General features: G+C 39.9%; 1 protein-coding gene across 5 annotated transcripts in view; it reads left to right on the top strand.

The window, feature by feature from the left end:
• Positions 1–22930, top strand: part of LOC131257017 (protein ENHANCED DISEASE RESISTANCE 2-like) — a 201766-nt gene extending 178836 nt beyond the window's left edge. Inside the window, exons 23-24 of one of the 5 annotated variants that reach the window (XR_009177048.1) lie at positions 16354–16637; positions 17776–18142. The gene's annotated coding sequence lies outside the window, so the exon portion shown is untranslated. Of the gene's footprint in view, positions 1–16353; positions 16638–17372; positions 17467–17775; positions 18143–22514; positions 22534–22653 lie in introns of those variants that run through there. The other 4 variants (XM_058258174.1, XM_058258173.1, XM_058258172.1 and 1 more) reach the window with 4 other exon arrangements.
• The last annotated feature ends 4701 nt before the right edge of the window (positions 22931–27631 follow it).

The raw sequence follows: 27631 nt of genomic DNA, 5'->3' as shown, positions 1-27631 counted from the left end.
TACCCACAACACCATGCACTTTATCCCAAAATGAATTTTCCAGCACCAGCTCCTCGATTCTATAGGTTACTTTCATCAACCTCTTTTTCCATTTTACGTAATCATGAGAAGCGAAAAGCTCTCGTAACCCCTGTTTGTATTTGAGAAGGCTACTTAAGGCAATATAATTTATGGCGAACCGCGTCACTCTGGGGCGCATTATATCCCCACCACACTTTTCGCGCATTGCGGCTAATAACCATGCGTGGTTGTATACAAAGTTTGTGATGAGCCGTGTATCAGTAATTACAGTCTTCACCGACAGCCTATCCCCGATCCTCTCCAGCATGAGATCGATGCAATGGGCTGCGCAGGGGGTCCAATCATGGTATGCCAAATCGGTTACGTATCGGCCGTATCGGCCGATACGTAATGGTAACGGTGCGAACCGTTACCCGTTTCGGGGCCGAAATGGCCGATTCGATTTTTTGTACCCGTATCGGCCGATACGGGGCCGATACGGGCGTAACAGCCGATACGTGCGTAACGGTCAGCTCCGTAACGGTCAAAAAACGGCCATTTTTTTTTGCATTTTAAGCTCCGTTTTTGATGTTTTTTCGAAACTTCTTGCTTCCAAACTGTTTTTCACTCCTACTACTAATTTCGACCAACCTTGGCTGGATATTTGAGGAAAAAACACATTATATTACAGATTTTGTTGAATCAAAGCTTGGTGGCCATTTTTCATAAATTTGTCAAAAATAGGTATTTATACTTTTTTTAATATGTTTTGCTGTTTTAATCATCTCATATGATGTGTTAATCATAGTAGAACATGTTAATATGCATTTTACAGATTTGGGGTGCCATTTAATATTTTTTTAATATTTTTTTTCTATTTACGCATGAATTTTGCCCCTTTTTTTTAAAATTCAAAAAATCAATTTTTAATGATTGTTTTGCTGTTTTAATTATTCCATATGATGTGTTAATCATAGTAGAACATGTTAATGTGCATTTTACAAATTTGGGGTGCCATTTTATAATTTTTAAATATTTTTTTCTATTTACGCATGAATTTTGCCCCTTTTTTTTAAAATTCAAAAAATCAATTTCTAATGATTGTTTTGCTGTTTTAATCATGCCATATAATGTGTTAATCATAGTAGAACATGTTAATATACATTTTACAGATTTGGGGTACCATTTTATATTTTTTAAATATTTTTTTCTATTTACACATGAATTTTGCCCCTTTTTTTTTAAAATTCAAAAAATCAATTTTTAATGATTGTTTTGCTGTTTTAATCATGCCATATGATGTGTTAATCATAGTAGAACATGTTAATGTGTATTTTACAGATTTGGGGTACCATTTTATATTTTTTAAATAATTTTTTTCTATTTACGCATGAATTTTGCCCCTTTTTTTTAAAATTCAAAAAATCAATTTTTAATGATTGTTTTGCTGTTTTAATCATTCCATATGATGTGTTAATCATAGTCAGGGTATCCCAAATCGGTTACGTATCGGCCGTAACGGTAACGGTGGGACCCGTTACGCGATACGGGGTTGAAACGGCCGTTATGTAATTCTGTGACCGTTCGACGTTACGGCCATAACGGCCGTTACAGACCTGCATGCTTCTAGGCCCTAAAAAAAAAACAAAAAAAAAAAAAAACCATACCTTTTTTTCCTTTCTTTTCTTCTTCTTCTTCTTTCTTCTTCTTCTTCTTCTTCTTCTTCTCGAGCGGCTGTGGCTGCGGCTGCGGCTGCGCCCGGCTGCTTCCCGATCTTCTTCTTCTTCTTCCTCTCTCCCGCTCTCTCTCTCGCTCTCTCTCTCTCAATCTCTTCTTTCCCTCTTTTTCTTTTCTTTCTTTCCCTCTTTTTTTCTTTTCGTTTCCCTCTCTCCTTTTTTTTTTTTTTTTTATTTGCAGCGGTGACTACTGTAGGTACGTGTCACGCAAAGACGAGCGCTGACACTCCTCGAGCTCCGAGTTGTACGAACGGTTCAAAGGAGATCAAAGTTATATGGGCTCGACAGTGATGTATTTATTACATCTACACTGTTCACCTATTTTCAGAGATCATTTTAGAGCACCAGCGAAAAAATGAATTATATCCAGAGATCATCTGGACCACACCAAAATAGCAGCAGGCATAATGATTTTCACGGTTAAATGATTTTTAGGGCGCACGGTAACGTTTATTTTCCATCCAATCAGACCAGACCCGAGTGGGCCTCACCGTAATGTATATATTTTATCCATATCGTCTATCCATTTTGCCACGTCATTTTAAGTCAGGATTCAAAAAATTAGTAATATCCAAATCTCAGGTGGACCACACCATAGGAAATAGTGGTTATAGAATACTTACCATTATAAAAGTTAAGTTTACTACAGTGACTCACATGCCATCATGGCGTTCCTTGACTTCACCACAGGGTGACACCCAAACATTCTAACCGCATCGCGGAATTTAATAATATGTTGATGGCGTATAGCAACCAGAATAAGTATTTAATGATTGAGATGAAGATAAGGAGAATGTAAGTGCAGAATATATTTACCTCACTACCAAAGGTGCCTTTCCCCGGACAGTCAGGGAATAAGTGATCGTACACCTCATGCACAACCGTCTTTAATGAATTATCTTCGAAGAGGTTCCGACTGTAGTAGTATTTGGGATTCAGGAAATACGCTGAAAACCAACATATACACATCAGTACAACCCTCGTATATCATTGCATATGGAAAAAAAATTCATATAGGTACTTACCAGCCTGATGTATGGGTGAGAAAGCGTCCTTTCCCAATGGTTGTCTATTATTGCATGCGCCCACTTATATGCATTAAGAGCTTTAATCATGATGGCCTCTTTCATCAGCTGTATAGACGGATACAACGACCCCATTGACGGATTTGTCTCATTGTCCACCATCCTCAACACCACATAAATGGGCTCTAGAATACCCACAACACCATGCACTTTATCCCAAAATGAATTTTCCAGCACCAGCTCCTCGATTCTATAGGTTACTTTCATCAACCTCTTTTTCCATTTTACGTAATCATGAGAAGCGAAAAGCTCTCGTAACCCCTGTTTGTATTTGAGAAGGCTACTTAAGGCAATATAATTTGTGGCGAACCGCGTCACTCTGGGGCGCATTATATCCCCACCACACCTTTCGCGCATTGCGGCTAATAACCATGCGTGGTTGTATACAAAGTTTGTGATGAGCCGTGTATCAGTAATTACAGTCTTCACCGACAGCCTATCCCCGATCCTCTCCAGCATGAGATCGATGCAATGGGCTGCGCAGGGGGTCCAATCATGGTATGCCAAATCGGTTACGTATCGGCCGATACGTAACGGTAACAGTGCGAACCGTTACCCGTTTCGGGGCCGAATCGGCTGATACGATTTTTTGTACCCGTATCGGCTGATACGGGCATAACGGCCGATACGGGCGTAACGGTCAGCCGTAACGGTCAAAAAAGGGCTTTTTTTTTTGCATTTTAAGCTCCGTTTTTTATGTTTTTTCGAAACTTCTTGCTTCCAAACTGTTTCTCACTCCTACTACTAATTTCGACCAACCTTGGCTGGATATTTGAGGAAAAAACACATTATATTGCGGATTTTGTTGAATCAAAGCTTGGTGGCCATTTTTCATAAATTTGTCAAAATTGGGTATTTATACTTTTTTTAATATGTTTTGCTGTTTTAATCATCTCATATGATGTGTTAATCATAGTAGAACATGTTAATATGCATTTTACAGATTTGGGGTGCCATTTAATATTTTTTTAATATTTTTTTCTATTTACGCATGAATTTTGCCCCTTTTTTTTAAAATTCAAAAAATCAATTTTTAATGATTGTTTTGCTGTTTTAATCATTCCATATGATGTGTTAATCATAGTAGAACATGTTAATGTGCATTTTACAAATTTGGGGTGCCATTTTATATTTTTTAAATATTTTTTTCTATTTACGCATGAATTTTGCCCCTTTTTTTTTTAAATTCAAAAAATCAATTTCTAATGATTGTTTTGGTGTTTTAATCATGCCATATAATGTGTTAATCATAGTAGAACATGTTAATATGCATTTTACAGATTTGGGGTACCATTTTATATTTTTTAAATATTTTTTTCTATTTACGCATGAATTTTGCCCCTTTTTTTTAAAATTCAAAAAATCAATTTTTAATGATTGTTTTGCTGTTTTAATCATGCCATATGATGTGTTAATCATAGTAGAACATGTTAATGTGTATTTTACAGATTTGGGGTACCATTTTATATTTTTTAAATATTTTTTTCTATTTACGCATGAATTTTGCCCCTTTTTTTTAAAATTCAAAAAATCAATTTTTAATGATTGTTTTGCTGTTTTAATCATTCCATATGATGTGTTAATCATAGTAGAACATGTTAATGTGCATTTTACAGATTTGGGGTGCCATTTTATATTTTTTAAATATTTTTTTCTATTTACACATGAATTTTGCCTCTTTTTTTTAAAATTCAAAAAATCAATTTTTAATGATTGTTTTGCTGTTTTAATCATTCCATATGATGTGTTAATCATAGTAGAACATGTTAATGTGCATTTTACAGATTTGGGGTTCCATTTTATATTTTTTAAATATTTTTTTCTATTTACGCATGAATTTTGCCCCTTTTTTTTAAAATTCGAAAAATCAATTTTTAATGGTTGTATTGCTGTTTTAATCATGCCATATGATGTGTTAATCATAGTAGAATATGTTAATGTGCATTTTACAGATTTGGGGTGCCATTTTATAATTTTATAATATTTTTTTCTATTTACGCATTAATTATGACCCTTTTTTTAAAAATTTAAAAAATAATTTTTTAATGATTGTTTTACTGTTTTAATCATGCCATGTGATGTGTTAATCATAGTAGAACATGTTAATGTGTATTTTACAGATTTGGGGTGTCATTTTATAATTTTTTTCTATTTTCGAATTAGTGACTTTATGTTTTTATTTGCTTATATTGGACAGGTTTTGCCTTGGAGCTTCTTAGGGTTTAGTTAGAATATAAGATCATCTTTATTAACATAGGTCATACACTCATACTCAAATCTAATTATCTAGTGTCTACCTAAGCCTAAAGAAATGTCTAGGTCTGGCCAACAACAAATAAGTGATGATATTGGATGGCAACATTGTGAGAGGGTTGGTGGTACTAGGCACCAAATGAAGTGCAAGTATTGTAATAGACTAGTGACTGGTGGAATTACCTGTCTCAAACAACATTTGGCACATCGAAAGGGTCAAGTTGCGCCATGTAGTAGAGTACCGAAAGAGATAATGCTTTTAATGCAAGCTAGTCTAGATGAGTCGAAGGGTAAATGTGTTGCTGTACAAAAGAAGAAAGATGATATTTTGGATGCAACTCGACAGGAAGTGTTTGGTCCTGAATATATGGGCATTCGTGATGAAGATATTATTGATTCTGACGAAGATTCAGATTGAGAACTTACTATAGCTAGGAGAGAGAGCTTGCGTCTAGCTCGTGAAGAGGAAGAACGTCGCCGCATGTTTGGCACGCATGGGTCAGTGCGTGATACGGGGGGGGGGGGGGAGTGGGAGGGGGGGTGGGAGTGCAATTGGAAGTGCAGGTGGGGGTGGGGGGGTAGGTTTGGTGGGTTACGACGTATATTTGGGAGTCGACGACAGGCATCTTCACATTATGCCCCTATACGTTTGGATGAAAATGAGCCTAGGAGACCCTCTATTGATCCAATCCTATTTAGGAAAGAATCAACTAAACAAAAGAAGATAAAACAAATGTGGAGTAGAACTTCCGTTGAGAAATTAGGTAGAGCAGCAGCAAAGTTATTTATACATGCCAACATACCTCCTAACGCAGCCAATTCTCCATATTGGCAGGTGGTAATTGATGCAGCAGCAGAAGCAGGTGAAGGAATAAAAGCTCCCACGGCTAAGGAGATTAGGGGGAAATGGACAGATGCAGAGTTTGCGGATGTGAAAGCATACGTGGCTACCTTTAAACCTGTATGGCAAGCCAGAGGATGCACAATCATGTGTGATGGTTGGACTGGCCCAACCAGACGCAGCATGATCAACTTCATGGTATACTGCCACTTAGGAACTAGATACCACAAGTCAATTGATGCCTCAGAGGCAACAAAAAATTCTACTTATATTAATGGACTAATGGATAAAGTTGTGGACGAGATTGGAGAGGAGAATATAGTGCAGATTGTGACAGATAATGAAGCAACATATAAGCTTGCAGGACATGTTGATGGATAAGAGAAAACATCTTTTTTGGTCACCATGTGCTGCCCATTGTATTGATCTTATATTGGAAGATATTGGGAAGAAGAAGAATGTTAAGGAAATGGTCGAAAGGGCAAGGGAAGTGACGACGTTTATTTACAACCATAATCAAGTAGTTGCAATAATGAGGAAGTTCACGAAAGGACGAGAGTTGTTGAGGCCTGCGGCGACTAGATTCGCAACAAACTTTATAGCATTAGAGAGTTTATTCCAGCATAGGGAAGAGTTAAGTGAGATGTTCGCTTCCCGAGAATGGCTCAACACAAAACATGGGAAGAAGACATCAGGAATACCGGTCGAAGTTGCGAACACCATACGGGACAACAAATATTGGAAGAAGGTCAAGGCGATCCTAAAGGTGATGGAGCCACTAATGAGGGTACTCCGTATTGTTGAATCCGATGAAGCACCTACCATGGGTTTCCTATATGATGCCATGGATAAGGCAAAGCTTGCAATTCAATGTGATTGTAGAAGTTGGCAGACTTATTGGAAGATGATCGACAAGAGATGGACAAAACAACTCCATCACGATCTTCATGCAGCAGGTTACTACCTAAATCCTAGGTATAGATATGCCCAATCATTTATTGGGGATGATGAAGTTCGTGTCGGGCTAAAAAATGTGATAAAGAGATTAGAGCCTGACTTAGATCTGCAAATAAAGGCATTAAATGAATTAGATACATTTGGAAATCACCTTGGTAGCTTTGGAGATGCTCTTGCACAGCATGCAGTATCTAGATTGCAATCGGCCGAATGGTGGATTAATTTCGGAGAGAGTACGAAGGCTCTCCAAAAAATTGCAGTAAAAGTTTTGAGCCAGACAACATCTTCCTCTAGCTGCGAAAGGAATTGGAGTTGTTTTGCGCTCATTCATTCAAAGAATAGAAATAGATTGCAGACTAGAACATTAGATAAACTTGTCTTCATGCACTACAATATAAAACTAAGAATGCGACGACATCATAGGAGCATTACAGCTGCTGATGACGGAGACTACTGTCCAATAAACTTGGATAATATTTATGATGAGGATGACCTACTTCTACCTTGGTTGGAAACAAGGGAAAAACAAATTGAAGATGATAGTGAAGAATTGGAAATTGATGACCCAGAAATACGCAGAGCGCAACAAGAGAGTCGTGCAGATGTGTTGGACCCAGTAAGAGGGGCAGCGTTTATGCCACGTACAGATACGGCTCAAGATCAACAAAAGAGTACGGGCAGTGGTAGCGTGATCGTGTCGGATGAAGACGATGACCCCCCTGCCCCTGGTGCTAGCACTTCTGGTGTTGCTCAGTGCCCTATACAGCCGTCTACAGATCACGATGTTGATGAACAGCGACGAGGTAGTACACGAGGTCGGACTTATGAGTGTACCGAGTCACGATACAGCTAGCAGGAGGTGGGTATATCTAGTGGTGCACCGGGTCCGAGAGGTTTGGAACATCAGCAGGCTCATGGTCTTGGTTATTATGATGGATATTCTTATGGTGAATTGAATTATGATGGTTATACTGAGCCTGTTCCATCACATTCATGTTGGAGTAGCCCTCCTGATCAATATCCAGATGATTATAGATATCCATATCCAAATCCAAGTTACTCATCACAGCAGACGCACTCTCAATCTCCAGATTCTCAACAGCCTGAGTATGGGCACCAGTATGGCTATTCGACGGGCACTGGTGGATATCCTTATTTCGGGTCAGAGTTGTTGCCTGGTCAGGATCAGTCATCCTTTAGTTTCGTTGATCTAGTATTTCCTTCTGGCACTGGATATTATGGATATGTAGCACCTACACCTATTGGACAGCCTCAGCCTGATGGTGATGATGACGATGATGTGGAGGTCGAGCAACCACAAAAAAGCAGATTTTCATTTTGGTGGTGACTTGTGATTATGAGTATATATTTGTGTTAAGGTAAGTATTTGCAGCAGACAGCTCACAACAGTATTATTGCAAGAAGCCATGCACACACTTGACACTGCCGAACTTGTATTTAAAATAGCTCCCCTGACAACCAATCAAGTAATCCTTAATCAAGTTGCAGGGGAGTATATCAGACACTACTAATTATTTTTTTTAATATTCTTGACTTGAGGATGACAGGTCATAGACAAGAATCACACTATCACAGTCACGTGCACACTGCACAAGTATGTTCGAGAAATTCCTCAAAAATAATTGCAAATACCTAATGTAAGATATTTTCATTTTACATTCATTCTAATATATCTATCATTGATAGTAGATAGTTAGAAAATTAAATATATGAATTTTGTAGTCAAATTCAGGTTATCTGGTTCATAAATTCATCAGACAGTCCGATACAACTTCTCACCAAAGAGTGGACCGTTACACCACCATAAACATGTTCCAATTTATAAATGAAAGCATATTTGGAATGCTTAGAATATTCTGGATTTAATCCATATTTTTTCATATTTTTTTGGCAAAAAAAATTTTTTTTACGCCGTTACGAGCCGTTACGCCCCTGTATCACCGTTACGCCCCCGTATCCGTATCGGTTTTGGAGGACACCATTACGCCAACCGATACCAATACGGGACACCTTGGGTCCAATACATATGATATTTGCTTGAATATCCTTCCCCGCCTTAACAAATGCACTCCTATTATCCGTAACAAACTGCACAATATTTTTCCTCCCAACATCTTGCATGACGTTGTGCATTAGTTTGTAAATGTAGTTAGAATCCTTGATCTTGCTACTCGCATCTATACTTTTTAGGAAGATCGCCCGTTCCCTGGAATAGACCATAAAATTTATAATCGATATCTTCGTCGGTCTGGTCCAACCGTCACACATGACGGTGCAGCCGCACATCTCCCATGACTGCCGATACGAATCAACGTATGTCTTTATTTCTGCATGTTCATCATCTAAGTATTTCCTCATGATTTGTGCTGGTGTGGGCGGCTACACACTCTCACCCTCACGCTGCACTTATCATATTTTTGAAGTGCAGGCTTGCTGCGGCATTTGCGGGGATTTGATCGAATATAAAAAATTTTGCTATAAATTTTCCAACTTTTTTCGTCACATCCCCTCCACTAAACTTCTCATTTATTTTCTTTTGTGTCCCTCCTGCCTTTTTGTACACCCTCGAATCTGAAGGTAGATCCGGCACCCGAATGCTACTACTCCTACCCATGCCCCATATTCCTCCCCGCCTATTACCCTCCCCTGATCCACGCCTAGGACTCTCCCTTGTTCCACTCCCCCCACCACGCTCATGGATAGACCCCTCAAATCTAGGCCTACTTGTGTCCCACCTCCTATCCTGATCCCTCTCCCACTGATCCCGTATGGACTCTTGAATTGCGCGTCTGTATTCGGGATCATCATCATTATCGAAATCCATTACATCATCCTCACCAGCATATGGTGACCGCCCCAACTCCTCCCTAATCTTCCTCTCCCGCGCATGTCGTTCATCTTTTGACTTCACTTTTTTTTTTCAATATGGTCTTCATCTGTTCTCGCATATCCTGTGGGCACTTAGAGCAATCCACAACATTGTGATACCCTCTTGCTGAATGCTCCTTTAAGCGGGTTACCCCACCACTCCTTGATACATGGCCACAGAAATCACAAATACTCCCGAATCGATTATCGGGAATGGCCGACTGTATGTCCACCCTATATCAAGTTGTCTCCCTCTTCCTCCCGACATATTTTATCTGTAAAATAATATTTTATCTATCCATTGATATTGGATAGAGCCAAAATCAAATAGATCCACCACTCAGAGGGGCCACACCACATGGAACAATGAGATTTGATGCCAACAATAGGTTAGTTATTAGGGGCCACCATGATGTGGACCTTCAATTAAAGCCGTTAATCAGGTGTAACTCATTAAAATAAAGAGAAGGTACAAAATTCATCCTGATAAAAGAAACTCAGGTGGGCCTCACAACGTGAATTTATCAATTTGGAAGAAGTTTTACATCGTTCCCATTGGTGTGGCCCACAATAGTTTTTCAATTAGGCTTATATTTTATATGTATGGATCATCGGATAAACAGTAGATTTTACATTTACAGCATGTTTTACCCTACAAAGCTATGATTGTTTTATTCCCAGCGTGTTTTTACTTCATACAGGTGTGTATATGAACATATCAACAAGTCGGATGGAAAGTAAATGACATGGTGGACCCTGAAGTGATGCACCAAGTTCTATGGGGCCCACCATGATGTATGTGTTGTATCCACACCGTCCATCCGTTTAGAGATATCATTTTAGGCCATGAGAAAAAGAATGAGTCAGATCCAAAGCTCGAGTGGACCCCACCACAGAAAACAGTGGAGAGAGTGACGCCCACCATTAAAAATTTGTAAGGGCCACAAAAGTTTTCGAGCAAGCTAAAATTTGTTTTTTCCTTTCTTTCATGTCTGTTTGAACTTATAAACTAAAAACAGGTTAGATCTCAGATAAACATCATAGTGGACCTTAGGAAGGTTTCAACGATGGGCGTCCCTCTCCCCACTATTTTTTGTGGTGGGGTCCACTCCAGATTTGGATCTGACTCATTCTGTCTCATGCCTTAAAATGATATACCCAAATGTATGGACGGTGTAGATACAACACATACATCATGGTGGGCTCCACAGAACTTGGTGCGTCACTTCAATAGCCAGTCTGGCTACACAACCCGTCAATATCTTCTGCACGCGGACGCGGATTGCGTCCTACCCCCGCTCGGACGGTAATCCGTCCGGGCAGGTCTCTGTGGGGTCCACCGTGATGTAAGTATTTTATCCACACCTTTCATCACTTTTCTCAGATCATTTTAAGGTACTACACAAAAAATGAAGCAAATAAATAGCTCCAGCGGACCATATCAAAGGAAGTTGCAGTGATAATGACACCCACCGTTGAAACCTTTCTAAGGGCCATCGTGATGTTTTGTTTACCACTCAACCTATTAATAAGGTCATTCAGACTTGGATGAAGTGAAAACACAAATTTTAGCTTGATCTGACACTTCTCTAGCTCTTAAGAAGTTTTTAATGGTGGAGGTTCAATCCCCACTTTGTGGTCCATTTAAGCCTTGAAACTACCTCAATTTTTGGTTCATAGCTTAAAATAATCATATAAAAATTATTAACGGTATGGATAAAATACTTACATCACGGTGGGCCCCACAGGGGCCTGCTCGGACGGATTACCGTCTAGGCGGGGGTAGGACGCAATCCGCGTCCCTTCCGCGCGCGAGGAGACGGATTGGCTACTCCCCCTGACACCGGCCTCATGGCTGGTGGTCAGTGCTCCGTGGGCCCCACCATAATGTATTTGTTTCATCCATTTCTACGGATCATTTTATGGATTGATACAAAAAATCAAAGGGATATAAATCATAGTTGGACCACACCAAAGGAAAACAATAATGATTGGATATCCACCATTAAAATCCTCCTAAGGCCCATTGTACTGTTTATTTGACATCCAATCTATTGATTGGGTCCTAAAGACCCAGATGAAGGGAAAAAATAAATATCAGGTTGATCCAAAGCTTTTATGGCTCCCAAAACATTTTTAATGATCAACGTTCATTTAACACTGTTTCCTGTAATGTGGTCCACTTGAGTTGTGGATATGGTTCAATTTTGGGCTCAACACCTAAAATGATCAGTAAAAACGGATGGACGGCGTGGATAAACCACGTGTAATCACGGTGGGCCCAACAGAGTTTACTCAGTAAGATAAGAGCGTAACTCAATATGCATTTATCATATGAACGCCCGTCACTGACGGGGCACAACACGTCACCAAGTTACGTGGGTCCCACCATGATGTATTTTTTCTATCTACACCGTCCATGCATTTGAAGAGATCATTTTATAGCATGAGCCAAAAAATGGGTCAGATCCAGAGCTCTAGTGGACCCCACCATAGAAAACACTGGAGAAAGGTTTCAACGGTGGAAATCAGTATCACCACTGTTTCCTGTGGTATGATCTTATATTTTTCTAAAATTTGGGATCAACCTTTAAATTAGATGAGAAAGCAGATGGACGGTGTGGATGGACCATATACATTAAAGGTGGGCCCAAGTGAGGTTACTAAGTAACACACCATGTCAGTGGCCTTTACCCCATCCGCCGAAACGGATTGCACACTGTGTACTGAGTAAACTCTGTGGGGCCCACTGACATTCATGCATTTTATCAAATCCGTCCATCCGTTTTATCATATAATTTCAGGGCTTTAAACGAAAAATTAATCATATCCAAATCTCAAGTGGACCACACCACCTGAAATAGTTCGAATTGAAGTCTACCATTGAAAAGTTCTTGGGGGCCCACAGAAGTTTTAGATCAAGATGATATTTGTTTTTTCCATTCATCCATGTCTTTGTGATATTATGAACAGTTTGGATGACAAATAAACATCATTGGGGGCCTTATAAATATTTCAATGGTGGAAATCAATACTTCCACTGTTTCCTTTGGTATGGTCTACTTGAGATTTTGATATACTTTATTTTTGGGCTCAACCCGTAAAATGATCTGGAAAAATGGATGGACGGCGTGGATGAACTATGGGCTGCATGTAGGGATGACAATAGGCCCTATAGAGTTTACTCAGTACGATAAGAGCGTACTGCGTAACTCAGTACGCAATCCGATTTCCCCATCCGCGCCCCTCTTTCACCTTCCCTCTCCATTTTTACCCCCATCCACGCACTCCGATCCGTCTTTCATGCACGCAACCCCTCAAATCTCGTTCCAGAAGGAACGATTCGTCAATCCAGCCTGATTCCTCGCCGGAATCTCCGAGAAAGAGGGAAGTTGAAGAAAATGGCAAGAAAATCGTACTTACCTGTCGAATGGCCCGCCTCCGATCACCACTATAGCCAGGTACTCTCCGATTTCTTTTTCTTCTTCTTCTTTTTTTTTTTTCTAATTCAATTTTTTTTTTATTCTCCACAACACGGATCCGATTTTTATGGTGTTTGTGGGTGGTTAGCTACAGTGGGACTCATGAGTCCCTTGCAATCCACCCGTGACTGTCCGTGCGTTTGTCGATGTACAATAATGGAGAGGAAATCGTGCGATATCGTCGATATATCATACGATATTGACGATATATCAGCCGATATCTGGTATTTGGGATTTTTTGGTATCTTCCGGGGGTTATCGCGAGTGTATCGTCTCGCAGTGGTGTGATAATGATAATATCGGCCGATAGTATCGATATTTCAAACACTGGGCTAGAGCAATGCCTTGGCTGCAACATATTGATTCAATTAATTAACATGGTGTTTCCGATTATTTGCATACCAACAAGTGGTGCAAGGGATATAGTTTTTTTGGTGAAGCAGAGGGTTTGAGGTGCACAAAGTAGAGCATGAGGATGATGGTGTAGAGGTTTAAGTGGTCCCCAATCCACAGAATTGCTTTAATATTTGGAAGACGTGTAAGAGGAGGATGAGTAAAAGAGACAAGATGGGGCTTTGAGATCCATGCAACACGTGGGTGGGTCCTCTTGATTTAACAATTCAAATGAAGATGGGCAGATAGCTATAAAAGCTAAAGACATTGCCAACATCAATAAGGGTGATATGGTAATTTCCCTCATCTTAAGGTAGGGGTGTTGATGATAACACGGAATTTGAGTCAGAGAAGCGTGACATGCTGATCCTCAATCACAAGGCATGTGTAAACATTTGTCTACCCTATCTTGGTAAGAAAACATGATTAAGGTTAGGCATATGGGTTTGCTAACTAGATAGATTGAGAGCATATTTCTGCAAAAGATTTACTGACAAAAGCAATCATTCAAAGCTTCATTTGATGTTGGAAAATTGATTGGGGTACACTAGTGGTGATAATGTAGAAGATTATTCGTTAATAATAATATTTGTGAAGGACAAAGTATTGAGAATATATGTAAATTTGTTTTTATTTGAGTTTATGTGTATATATTTTGTATGCTCTACTAGAGCACCATATGTGCCTTTATATGAATAACATGAGGGTCGTGTGCTTGAACAACACAACCGATTGCCCTAGCCACCTCTCTCTCTCTCTCTCTCTCTCTCTCTCTCTCTCTCTCTCTCTGTTTAAGGTGAGTTTTGAGCCCCCCAAGGTATTTTTCGAAAATGGCCCATTTTTAGTTTTTCTTAAATGGTCCACAAATCCCCCAATTGGATTTTTTTTTTTTTTTTCTGAGAAAGTCCAATATAGGGTTGATCATATGGCCTTATTGATCATCCATAGGAGTCTTTTTGCATAACGATTGGATCTTTTCAGTTTTGGGGGGATTTGTGGTGTGCTTTCACTGTTTTTGCTCCTTTTTTCTTATGAAAGTCAGTTTCATGGTGGGCTGATGTTTAGCATCTCTTTTAGCGTTTTTCAGATTCTCCCCTAGTTTTGGGTCTGTCATGTGGGAGTTTCTGATTTTTTTAATTATGTGGACCTTTGGCTATACACTGAAAGTTGGATGTATTTGCCATCCTGTTGTGGTTTGTTTGTGTGTGTGTGTGTGTGTGTGTGTGGCCATTCTCAACCCTCTCTTTCAACCTAGTATGGAAGACAAGCATACTATTGAAGCTCCTATTGGGCCCTTTCATTTTCATACTTTGTTGGTTACAACTTACAACAATCAAATTGAATGGGAACAATTACTTATAATGAGCTCAATCTGTCAAGCTTTTTATGGGAGTTAGGGAGCAAGTCTCTTATGTCTTTGGATGATTCCCCAAATTCGACAGATGAAGGGTTTAAAACCTGGACTAAGGAAAATTAGCAGGTCATGGCTTGGCTCCTAAACAGCATGGAGAGTGCCATTAGCAATCATGTTATGTTTTTAACATTGGCTAAGAAGATATGGGATACCATTTGAGCCATGTATTCTGAAGATCGTAACATATCTAGGGCGTACAAGCTGATTTCAGGATACATACGTTTCAACAAGAATTTAGAAGCCCAAAGGAGTATTTCACTATCTTACTTGTTATGTGGGATGAGCTGGATACGTACCACCCTCTTACATCTCACTATACTCAAGATCATATGAACTCATCCGACAATAACGTGAAGAGACTTGGGCCATGCAGTTTCTCTCTAGACTAAATCCAAAATATCGGTGTGTTCGTGGTCAGATCATAGTTATAGAACGGTTCCCCTCTCTACTAGTTGTCTATGTTCTTATTCAAAGAATCATTGTTCCGTCTTCTACTGCCCTTATTGCCACTGATGGATCTACTTTCAAAGCTAGCAATTGTCCTCCTTGTAGTTCCAGTTCTTGGGCTCCAAGTTGGATTGCTCCAACTACTAGTCGTACTCCTGGCTATGGTAATCGAGCCAAAGGTCAAGCTCTTAACAAAGGCAGTCGTGCTAACCATGTTTTTAGTGGACGTGGACATGGATGTTGATGTGGTGGTGATGGCTCTCCTCGTACTTGCACTCATTGCAGTGCCACTAATCATATGGTCGATTGCTGTTGGGATATCGTTGGTCATCATTCATGGGCAGGAGCTTATATATATCATTTAACTTTGAGAAGATTCATCAAGTTCCTTCAACATTGCCCCACGGGATGTCAACTTCAGAAGATTCAGTTAACATCTATCAAGAGGCACATGATACTTTGTTGCACCACCAGTCTTGTGACTCAAGTCCTTCTTCCAGTGCTAGCTTAATCTAGTCAGGTATTGCGCTTTATGTGTCCTCATCTCCCTCCTGGGTCATCGACTCTAGACCCGCATCTCATATGACTGGTAAGCTTCATCTTTTTCAATCTTATGAACCTACTAATCAGTCTAGTTTTATTACAATTGCCGATGGTAATCAATCTTCCATTTCTGGACTAGATTGAAGTCTCACATCCTCATAAGAATTTTACAAAATAAGTCTTCAATTGAAATCTTACATCCTCATGATCAGGCGTTTACCTGATCTCATAGAGCTTTTTGTTGCACTTGTTTTGTTCATAAACTTGATGGTATTAATGACAAGTCTTCAATCTGAAAAATGTGTTTTTTCAGGATATTCACGATCACAAAAGGGTTATAAATGTTACAGCCCTCTAACTCGCAAGAAGTATGTGTCATTGGATGTCGCCTTCTTTGATTATGTTCCCTACTTCTCACTTGAAGGACGTTCACTACTTATTATCTTTCTAATCCCGCGGGGGGCTCTTTCAGTCCCCTTTCTTGATGAAGACTCCCATCCTTCTGAACCCCCAAGCCACTATGTGTGCACCAACAAAGGAAGAAATACTCCACCAATCAACCTTCCATCATTATTTCCACTTCTAATGGAGATTCAGGTACAATCCCCCCATCTTCTGATGATCTCCCTATTGCTTTACGCAAGCCTAGTCGATCATGTACTTGCCATCCTATCCATCATTATGTTTCCTTTCAGTGCTTGTCTCCTACTTTCAAGTCCTTTGCTGCCTCAGTCTCCTATTCATCTATTACTCGCAATCTCAAGGAGGCCCTCAATAGTCTTGATTGGAGGGAAGCTATGATGGAAGAAATGCAAGCTCTTGAGCAAAATGATACATGGGAGCTAGTTCCCTTAAGCACAAGCAAACAGTTGGGTATTGTTGGGTCTATACTATTAAGTACCTTCCACATGGATCAATTGACAGTTATAGGGCTCAATTAGTCGCCAAGGGCTACACTGAAACCTATGGTGTGGACTACTACAAGACCTTCTCCCCCATGGCCAAGCTTAATTCAGTTCATGTGATCATCTCGCTAGCTGCAAATCTGTCTTGGCAATTATTCTAACTGAATGTGATGAATGTCTTTCTTCATGCTGACCTTGCTGAAAAAATGAATATAGATCAACCATCAGGCTTTTCCGTAACTAGTGGTTCACATCAGGTTTGTCACATCAAGAAGGCTATCTGTATGTCTTAAGCAGCCACCCCGGGCCTAGTTTGATAAGTTTAGTAGTGTGTTGTTAGACGTCGGCTTTGTTCACAGTCCTTCAAATCACTCTCTCTTCATTTGCTGCCACACTACTAAGATTATTGTTTTGCTGGTTTGTGTAGATGATATTGTCTTAGCTGGTGATGATGCCGTGGTCATTACTGTCCTCAAAGCCTTTCTTCAAACACAATTTACAATCAAAGATTTTGGTACACTAGACTACTTTCTTGGTATTGAGGTTGCTAGATCCAAGTCTGGAATTATTCTGTCACAATGAAAATATGCTTTCGGTTTCTTGTTTGAGACCGGAATGCTTGGGTGTCAACCTGTTGCCACCGCTATGGATGTTGCCCAGAAACTTAGTCTTGATGATGGAGACCCTTTATCTGATTCCGACATGTATTGTTGCTTGGTTGGTCATCTCATTTATTTGACTATACACAGCCTGATTTGTTGTTTGCAGTAGGTGTCGTTAGTCAATTTATGCATGCTCTCCGTATGACCCATCTTTCTGTCATGTATCAGATCTTCTGTTATCTCAAATTGGATCCTCGTAAAGGCATGATTTTAGCAAGATGGTCATCTTCATCTCTTTGGTTAATTTGATGCTGACTATGCTAGTAGTCTTCATGATCGGCAGTCTACATTTAGTTATTGCACCTTTGCAAGTGGTAATCTGGTCATTCAGAATAGTAAAAATCAGTCAATGGTGGATCAGTCCACTGTATAAGTTAAATATAGGACAATGGCACATGTGACATGTGAACTTATGTGGCTTTGCACTTTGGTACAAGAGCTTGGTTATCGTCCTTCTGGTCCCATTCCTCTATACTGTGACAATCAAGCTGCCATTCATATTGCTAGCAATTATGTGTTTCATGATCGCACTAAACATATTGAGGTAGATTATCATTTCATCCGTGAAAAAGTGGCCGCTAAAGAAATTGAAACTCCATTTGTCTGTTCAAGGGAGCAACCAGCTGATATGTTCACTAAATATCTTGCTTGGGACACCTTGCATCATTTGGTAGACAAGTTAGGCATGATTGACATCCTTGCTCCAACTTGAGGGGGAGTATTGAGAGAATGTCTTTATTTGAGTATATGTGTATATGTTTTGTATGCTTTGTTGGAGCACCATATAGGCCTTTATATGAATAATATAAGGGTTGTGTGCTCGAACAACACAACTGGTTGCCCTAGCCACCTCTCTCTCTCTCTCTCTTTCTACTAATTTCCTCTCAAATATTCTTCCACTCAAACAGCCATAGAATTATTCATGTGCAAGATACAGGGTGGACATTCATGTGGGGATCTTCAATCACAAGACCTAAGTGAACATTCGCCTACCCCCTATCCTGGTAAAGATATGATTGTAGTCATCCACCTCTTTTTTTAAATATGAAGAAGACTATTCACGTCCTCGGGTGACCCCACCTATAGCATACAAAAGAAATAAGTGATCAGAGGATGAGAGCATACCCAATGGCAATGACTCAGACCCAGCTGGTGACCTAGTGCAGCTCGACTGCTGGACTTGCTCAGCTAGTGCAGCCATTGGGGGACTGTGGTAGGTAAGAATGGACCAGGCCAGTGCTCTTAGTAAAATTACGGAGGCACAGCAGAAACAAGGGCAGTCAAATGGGTTTCTAATCAGGTAGAGCAAGAACATATTTATGCAAAAGATTAACAGATAAATGAATAAACAAGCTTTCAAAGTTTCTGTTAGCGTTGGAAAATTGATTGGGGTATACTCAGGTGATAAGATGTAAGCTACCATGCAATTGTTTTTTTTTTTTCCTTTAAAGGCAAAGAGCAATAAAACAATTATTTGTAGGATACAGGTGACTGATGTAGGGAGGAAATCAGGAATTACACGCTATGGAATGCCATGGGAATGGGATTGGGAGAGTGAGTTAGTGGAAGTCTCTTAATGAAAATCCTTCCATCGGTTATGATTGGATCAATTGAAGTTGTTGCCTAGCTAGGAAAAAGAGAGAAAATTCTGTGGTGACAGCATTGCTTTTTTATTTGTGGTCTGTGGAGAAACTGAACAACAATGCTCAATAATAAATCGAAAGTGCAGATGCAGTCTGTCAGAGGGCCAAAGGGAGGGTGATATTTTGGGCTTTGGGTAACAATCAGTTCATGGGGCTGTAATTGGGTAGTATTTTGGGTATTTGGGGGGTTTGTCATTTTTTTTTTCCAAGTATAGGGAGAAGCAGGAAGATTCCTTCTCATCCAGCCTTGGTCTTTTTTGTATCCCCATTGGTTGTAATAAAATAATCATTGACATTCAATAAAAAGATGAAAAAGTGGACAACTACCATCAGCATGAAGATAGGAAATCCATCAAAGGATCATGTCACACCAAAGATTCTTTGCAGAATTCTTCAAGAATCTTTATGGCAAAGGGAATTTTTCTTCGTCCTTGTTCAATGACCTTTGCTTTGATAAAATTCTAGTAGAGGAATGACCTTTGCTTTGATAAAATTCTAGTAGAGGAATGTAAAATCTGCTTAGGAGGAGACTGATGAGGAAAAGGTAAGGCTCCTTGACCTGATGGCTTCTCGGTTGTGTTTCTCCCATCATGAAGGGATATTGTGAGAGGTGATGTCATGGGAAATCCTCAAATGAATTTCATGAGAGGGATGTAAAATAATGGAGAAACTTGTTTTTTCAGTGAATAGAATTTCAATATTGTAGGGATTTTTACCGCAAAATTCTTCACAAATTAGGATTTTACCAGATGATGCCTCTACGAACTGAAATTTCAAGGAAGTGCTTTTTGAGCAATGAAACTACCATAATGCCTACTGTGCACATTTTTCTTTACAAGTGGTAAAGTGGAGAATATCGACGAGCTGTTGTGTCAAAAGGACCTTCAAATCTCCTGGAGTTTTTTTTTTTTGTTTTTTTTCAATGTGTATAGTTCAAGCATGAAATGGTGGATTCGAGGCCATGTAGCTAACATTGATATCATCGCAGAACAGAGCTGCAAGAACTAGGAGGGGCCAATGATGGGGACATGATGCGTACACGCACGCCTTCCCGACACATGTATGCAAGAAGGAGGGCCTCACTATTGATCTGGATCGATGATGACGTCCAGGGAGGGCCTCCTAGTTAGATTGATGTGTTTTGGTTCGCTGGAGTGGACCGATAGTCATGTGAATCCCACCATGGGTTCTCATGATCGTGGCCCACTATTCTAATTAATTTAGTACTTTGGGTTTTGTTTATTATTGTTATTAGGAGTATCATGGGCGGTTTAGATTGCTTTGATTAGTTGTTATTTTTTATTACTTCGTCTCCAAGTAATAGGTTGCGCACATGGTGCGAGTTTTGGGGTATAGGGTTTTATTATAAATAGGCACTCCTTGTAGTCTTTTTTATCATTGAAGATTAATAGTTTTTTTTTTTTTTTTTTTTTTTTTTTTGCATTTTTCTGCTCTTCTAAATTTTTGAGTTGTGGAGATTCAATTGGGTGTGAAACCCTCCCTTCCTTAAATGGCTAAATACTGTGGTGCGAGCCATACCTATCCTGATTCGCCCCCACCTTCTACCATCCATATTTCTCTCCTCCTACAATCATCTACGCTTCAAATCCATCCTCTATTGCAGCCGTTTTTCTCTCTACAACAGATTTTCAGAATCTGTCTCTAGAGGAGGGCTGAAACTTCGGCGGAGCATCACGCACACCGTGCATCAGATCAAGTTGAAATTTGGAGGTTTTGTGGCCCACCCTTAGCCGACCAGGGCCAAGCTGGCCGTTTTCCGATTTGTGGGCCCCACACGCGTGTAGGACACCTCCAACGCACATGCATCTGAGCCTTCACTGCTGTCCACATGCGTGACACTTCTCTGGTTCGTCTCTTCTTTCTTTCACCCCAAATCCCTAACCCTAACCCTAAATACTCAAATCTCCAATTTAATGTCATTTCTTCAACCTTAGGGTTCCCCGAATTGAAATCTGTGAACCCCTTGGATTGGGGAATTATTTCTGTGCATGTGTGGATAAATTTACCTTCCTTTGATTATTGTTTGGTCTATAATTTTGATTGATCCAACCCTAGCTTATGTAGACCTGGGCCTGCATAGATTCCCCTTGATTGAATGCTTGAACTTTTGTATGGGATATGGAATTTTGTGTAATTGTTTCTAAACTAACGTGATCTAAAGCCTGAAAATCTTGCACATCATCTTTGATTTTCATGGCCTGCATCAGCCAAGGTTGAAAATCTTGCACATCATATTTGAATTTCATGTCCTGCATCAGCCAAGGTCACAAAGTAAGAACTGTAACAAAATCTTGCACATCATATTTGAATTTCATGTCCTGCATCAGCCAAGGTCACAGAGTAAGAACTGCACTCATGTTGCGTTAGTTGCAGTGGAGGCTAAGGACTGTACTAAACTTCAACACTATTGCTTCCAGTGCATCACAAGATGAGATTTGGAAGTTGATAGACATTGTATCTAGTAGTTGATTGTTGATCATCAGGATTGTCAGTCCAACTAGCATCACTATCACTAGATGCAGCAACGGTAGATGTCGAACAAGGGTGATGCAACCAAATGGCTATCGCACGTTATCCTGATGAAGGATCTGGATTACCTAACTGTCCAGATTGAAGATCCTGGCCACTTTGAGGATCCAGATTAAGCTGATGGAAGATAACCGTCTTGATCTCCATTCTGGACCATATAAATGGTCAATGAGTTAGTTATTAGAATTGGAATCAGTAGAACCAGTCCCTTTTGATCACTATCATGCTGTACCACATTTTGGACATCAAATGAGGTCAAAAGACATAAAATTGGTCCTTTTTGAAAGTATCTATTGGATCTAGCTTTTGGATGAGCCTAAGATTGTGTAATTTGGATGCTGTTTGAAGGTTTTAATTTGTGACAATTAGGATCATATGTCAGTAATCCAGACCGTTGCGCTGTTGAGACTCACTACTGATGGACCATGCCCCCAAAATCTCCCCTATTGGAAGATCCTAGCCACCAATCTTGAGACCTTCAGTTGAATGTGGACAGCTGCATACTTCTCTTCCTATCTATGTGTAAACTAAATTAAGAGGGGGATTTTTCGGCCTTGGCACCTCGATGGTGGGACCCAAATGCCAAGGGTGTCAATTACTTTCCAAGTCATCAGAACTGAAAACCCATGTGTATGATGCAAGCTTTCTGGTCACATATCCTTCGTATAAATTATATCCGCCTATTTTCATTTGCTAATTTGCATGTGATGGCAGACTTGAAGTATACATGGGATTACTATAATCCCTGACATGAGCCAATGAAAAAGTACCCCATGCTGACCCACAAAATCAGGTTGAAGATTTGCCTACAATGTCATTGATTTTTATTTTATTTTTTATATTATGGTTACAGTGAGAAATTCAGAATCTAACGTAACTGTTATACATTACGGGGTGAAATGACTGTTACAAAACAAAAAAGCTGTAACCGAGGTAATGGTCCAAAAATATTTTTTTCCAAAAAAAAAAGAAGGATTGTAATGGCTGTTACGATGGTCCTGACTGTTATGCATTACGGGGCGAAATTGCCGTTACAAAACAAAAAAGCTGTAACTGACTGTGACTGTAGCGGTCCATAATTATGTTTTTCAAAAAAAGGGGGGCTGTAATGGCTGTTATGCCGGTTGTAACGGTTATGTATTATGGGCGAGATGCCAGTTGTAACAGACTGACTGTAATGGTCCAAAAAAATATTTTTTTTTTCAATAAAAAAAGGGTGGCAAAGGCTGTTAGCGGCTGCGACGAGTCTACGACATGTATCATAATAGTAACAGTGGTGGGCCATTAAGTGCATCTTCACTGGGCACGTCAGGATTATAGCAGTCTCTCTAATTGGTGATAGGCAATTCACTTCCAGCAATCCCATGATACCGTCATCACCCCTAATTAAAGAAAGATTTTACTAGACTCCCTCACTTCTGTCCACTCTTCAGGTGGGCCACTGTGTGTGAAACAAAGGATTGCAAAGAAAACTTGTTTTAGCCACTCATTTATTTTGCACCTACATTTGGACTCAATGATACCTGAGTCCTTTTAGTTCTGACTAGTGGGGCCATGGTTGGGTAATCTAGACCATTGACTCGACCGGGATGGTGTATGGCTCAGAAATCTGCCCGATTGGAAGATCCTCACCTTCCAATTTGTGACTTAGACAGTTAAGATGAGAAATACAACAGCTCGCATTCAACTTAGTTTCTGGGATAGTCCAATCTGGATGTTTGTTTTTTTTTTTTTTTTTTTTTGTTTTTTTTCTCGGCCCACTCCATACACAGCAGCGCTCAACAGGCCAGTGGTCCAGGTTACAAAACCATGGGTCCCACTTGTAAAAATGGCCTACAACCAATCAAATGTGGGGCCCAAAGGATGACGCAAATGGATGAATGAGCCGTCGTGGTTGGAACCATATGTTGTGTTAGCCCTTGATTGAATGGTAACCATTGTCCTTAGGAGTGATTCTTTCAGAGAGATAGACGATTTGAGGTAGGGTCACATGATGGATGGTCCAGCATCAACATCCTCCTTCAACAAGAACTAGTTCCAGCATCCTCCCCCTTAACGGGAGAAAATTCCAGCGAACTCCCATGACCGGGAATCACTTCCAACCAACTCCCCTGACCAGGAGCCACTTGTAGTTGTAGTAGACTCTGACTGAGAGCTAATTCCAACAAACTTCCCCGACCAGAAACCAGTTCTAGCATCCTCCCTCTAACAGGAATCAATTCTGGCAACCTCCCCATTGAGAGTCACTTCCAACAAACTCGACTAGGAGTTAATTCCATCAAACTCCCCTGATGGTAATCACTTCCAGTAAACTCCCTCGACCAGGAGCTAGTTCCAACAAAATCTCGGGAGCCACTTTTTGCAAGCTCCCCTGATTGGGATCCAACACTAACAAACTCCCTTTAATTATGATCCATTTCCAGCGAATTCCCCCGATGATTGGGAGCCATTTCCAGCAACCTCCTCCAAACAGGAGCTTCTCACTTCAATCTAACAAATTTCAGTCAACCAAAGGAAAGAACCTGGCTCCCTAGTTCAATCTAGCAAGTTCCAGTTAATTAGTCATCCTCCAAGGCAAGAACCCATCTAGTAAATTCCATTCAACTGGTCATCCTCCCTGGCAGGAACCCACGCCCTAATTCAATCTAGCAAATTTCAATCAGCCGGTCATCCTTTGAGGGAGCTCGAACCTGCAATCCAGTCAAGCAATTTCCAGTGATCCGGTCATCCTACAAGGGAAGAGGCCAACTCCTTAAATCAGTCCAGTCAATTCTGGTCAACCAGTCATTCATCTTCCGGGGTAGAAGCCCAGCTTCTCAGTCCAGTTCTAAAGGGTGTAAACTCATTTATTCATCTATCAATCAAATTACCAATTTTCTAGAATTTATTTCTATTTTATTGTTTCTTTTCTCATGAATTCGAGAAATCGCTGTGAAGAGTCCAGAGAGACTCCTTTGATTTAGAGTAGTTATCCTAGAGGAAGACGGTGCTCAACCTCTACACATCCTTCCCTGCATCAAGTTCGACACCCATCATCCTCATCATTCCTCCCTATTACAAGCACGTTGTCCGATGAAATTATCCTGAATTTGCCGAAGTCAAAAATATGAACCCTAGCAGGCTTTACTTTCGAAGAGAAGCCGAAACATTGGTCTCTCCCAGGGTCCTAAGGGTCATTATCAGGGGATTGTAGTAAAAGCTAAGACTGCTTACGATGTAGCAGATCAATTGAAATTTATTCTACCAAAGATATTCATTTAGTAACTATTGTGCACATTGTGCAACTCCTTGCACAGCGGGTCATCACTTTCACTAATGAAGAGCTCCTAACTGAAGGTCGCAACCATGGCATTCACTGAACATAGCCATCTGTCACAAGAATATCATAATCCCCCTTGTGTTTATCAATAAACGCTGAAGACTAAACATTAGCTCATTAAAGACTGCAGCTCGCCTAGAGATCAACCCATTCACCTTCAAGATAAGCAACGTGTACATGAGATTCTTTGACAACTTTAGGAGGTAAGTTTGAAGGAGAAATTGTTATCAAGGTTTAGATTGGTCTAGATGCATTAAACATCACTTTTCAAGTCTCGAACATCTTGACCTCTTTCAATCTTCTGATCGGTAGGCCCTAGCTGCATCAAGTCGGGGTCATCCCTTCGACCTTTCACCAAACGGTCCAGTAGGTCATCTCTGTTCTTGCTAAGCCTGCGCTCATCCTTCTCCCAAAAACCCTCAAAAGCATGACATTCCATTCATTGGCCTATAACACTATACGAAGAGGATATCCCATGTCACAGTACTTCTTTCAGCCAAATGATGGCATGTGGCACAAGAAAAGTCCTGAACCAAGAAATCTAATTTCCACCAAATCATTTAACCCCATCTGATATATTAGGGATTGAACGCCCACCATTAAAAAGTTCTTAGGAGTCACAGAAGTTTTGATCAAGCTAATATTTGTACTTTCCCTTCATTCAGATCTATGTGACCTTATGAACAGGTTGGATGGTAAACAAACATCATAGTGGGCCCTATGAGAGTTTCAATGGCGGGCTTCATTATCACTATTGCTTCGTGTGGTGTGGTCACCAAGGCCCTTACTTGGGATCAACGGTCACACATCAATTACAGGAGTGACTCAACTCAAGGAGTCTTTGACTCCCTTTAGCTATTGTATGCCTATGGCCTCTAGCCAACAGTATATTCCGAAACCATCTACTAAGGATAGCTCCAAGTCAAACTATATACCGTCCGGCAGCATTCCCAATTAGCACCCGCGCCTGCACATGTATCCAAACAGAGATTCTTCTTATAAGAAATATGGACAATCCAATAAGAGTGCTTGTGATGATCAATTCAGTCATTGGACGATTTTGTTACAATTGATTTGTCCAATCCATTTTTCTGGAAATTGATCGGATAAGCATTGTCTAGTAATTCAAGATGGCCCCATGTGATGGAAGAACAATCCCTGTGATTGATACAAGTCCATTTCACTTGTCGTCTATGGATGGTTGGCATTGTTCAACAAATTGATCCTTGAAAAAAATAGGTATGGTCCATGTAATGTGGGAGTGAGACTCACCTCCTTTAGTGAGATTATATGAGCAAATGCCTGAACTAAAATATGTCATTGCTATATGAGCTTGTACTATTACAAGAGGGATATTCAGTATCGATTCTTTTAGTATTGTTCGCAGAGTTAATAAGCTAATTCTCATGGATGTCTATTTGCCAGGTTCCAACTAAACCAGAGTCGGTTATAGATGCTATAACGAAACTTTGTGAGAAAGTCTCTCAAAAAATCTCTAAAGATAGAATTTGATCTCAATAAGAAAATCACAAATTGATTGTAGGATTATTTCTCATTATTATTGGTGTTGATTGAGCAAATGTTAGAAGCAGCAGTCCAAATTGATCATCGGACCATTTAGTTACATTGAACCAGCCATCTAGTGAGAAAGTCTCTCAAAAAATCTCTAAAGATAGAATTTGATCTCAATAAGAAAATCACAAATTGATTGTAGGATTATTTCTCATTATTATTGGTGTTGATTGAGCAAATGTTAGAAGCAGCAGTCCAAATTGATCATCGGACCATTTAGTTACATTGAACCAGCCATCTATTTATTTAAATTGATTACTGGATGATAGCTAATTCATAATATTCAATAATTGCATGATCAAAGTGATTCCTCAAGGAGATGGCAATGAAAGGGAGGCTACATGATGGATGAACCATTCTTACCGAATCGTTCACTTCACTAGCCATTGATTGAAATGTCAAAATCACTCAATTAAAGTCATGTATGAAAGATAGAAGGCAATAAAAGGTGGGACACCTATACCGGATGATCTCGAATGATTAACTTAAACTTTTTTGGGTTATATTCCATACGGACTTGATTGATGGTTAATGTCCATCCCAAAAAGATTAATAATAATAATAATTGAGCAGAAAACGATCAAACACGCACGAAACAGTTCAATAAAAACTTCCAATTTCATCAGTGTATCAGTTAATGAACTTACTAATTTCACAAATCGACTTATTCTATACATCCAAACAGACCATCTTCCCCAAATTTGAACTTTCTTTGCGCTTGTTTTTTGGCTACCCATTAAGGTATTGTAATATCTCCACCTACGAGATTTTTGGTGCCTGAGCCATCAATAGTGGGGTCCCCAACACCAATGGCTTGTATAACTGCACCATGAGCATCACTTGTACCAAAGTTAAAGCCCCAAACAGTACTGTCGAAACTTCCGGGCCAAGCATCGTATAAAACTTCACAGACACTTGATTGTGTCATTTGGAGATTTGT

This window comes from Magnolia sinica, chromosome 9 (genome assembly GCF_029962835.1).
Source record: "Magnolia sinica isolate HGM2019 chromosome 9, MsV1, whole genome shotgun sequence".
NCBI classification, from domain to species: Eukaryota; Viridiplantae; Streptophyta; class Magnoliopsida; order Magnoliales; family Magnoliaceae; genus Magnolia; species Magnolia sinica.
This window is presented reverse-complemented; position numbering and strand designations above follow the sequence as displayed.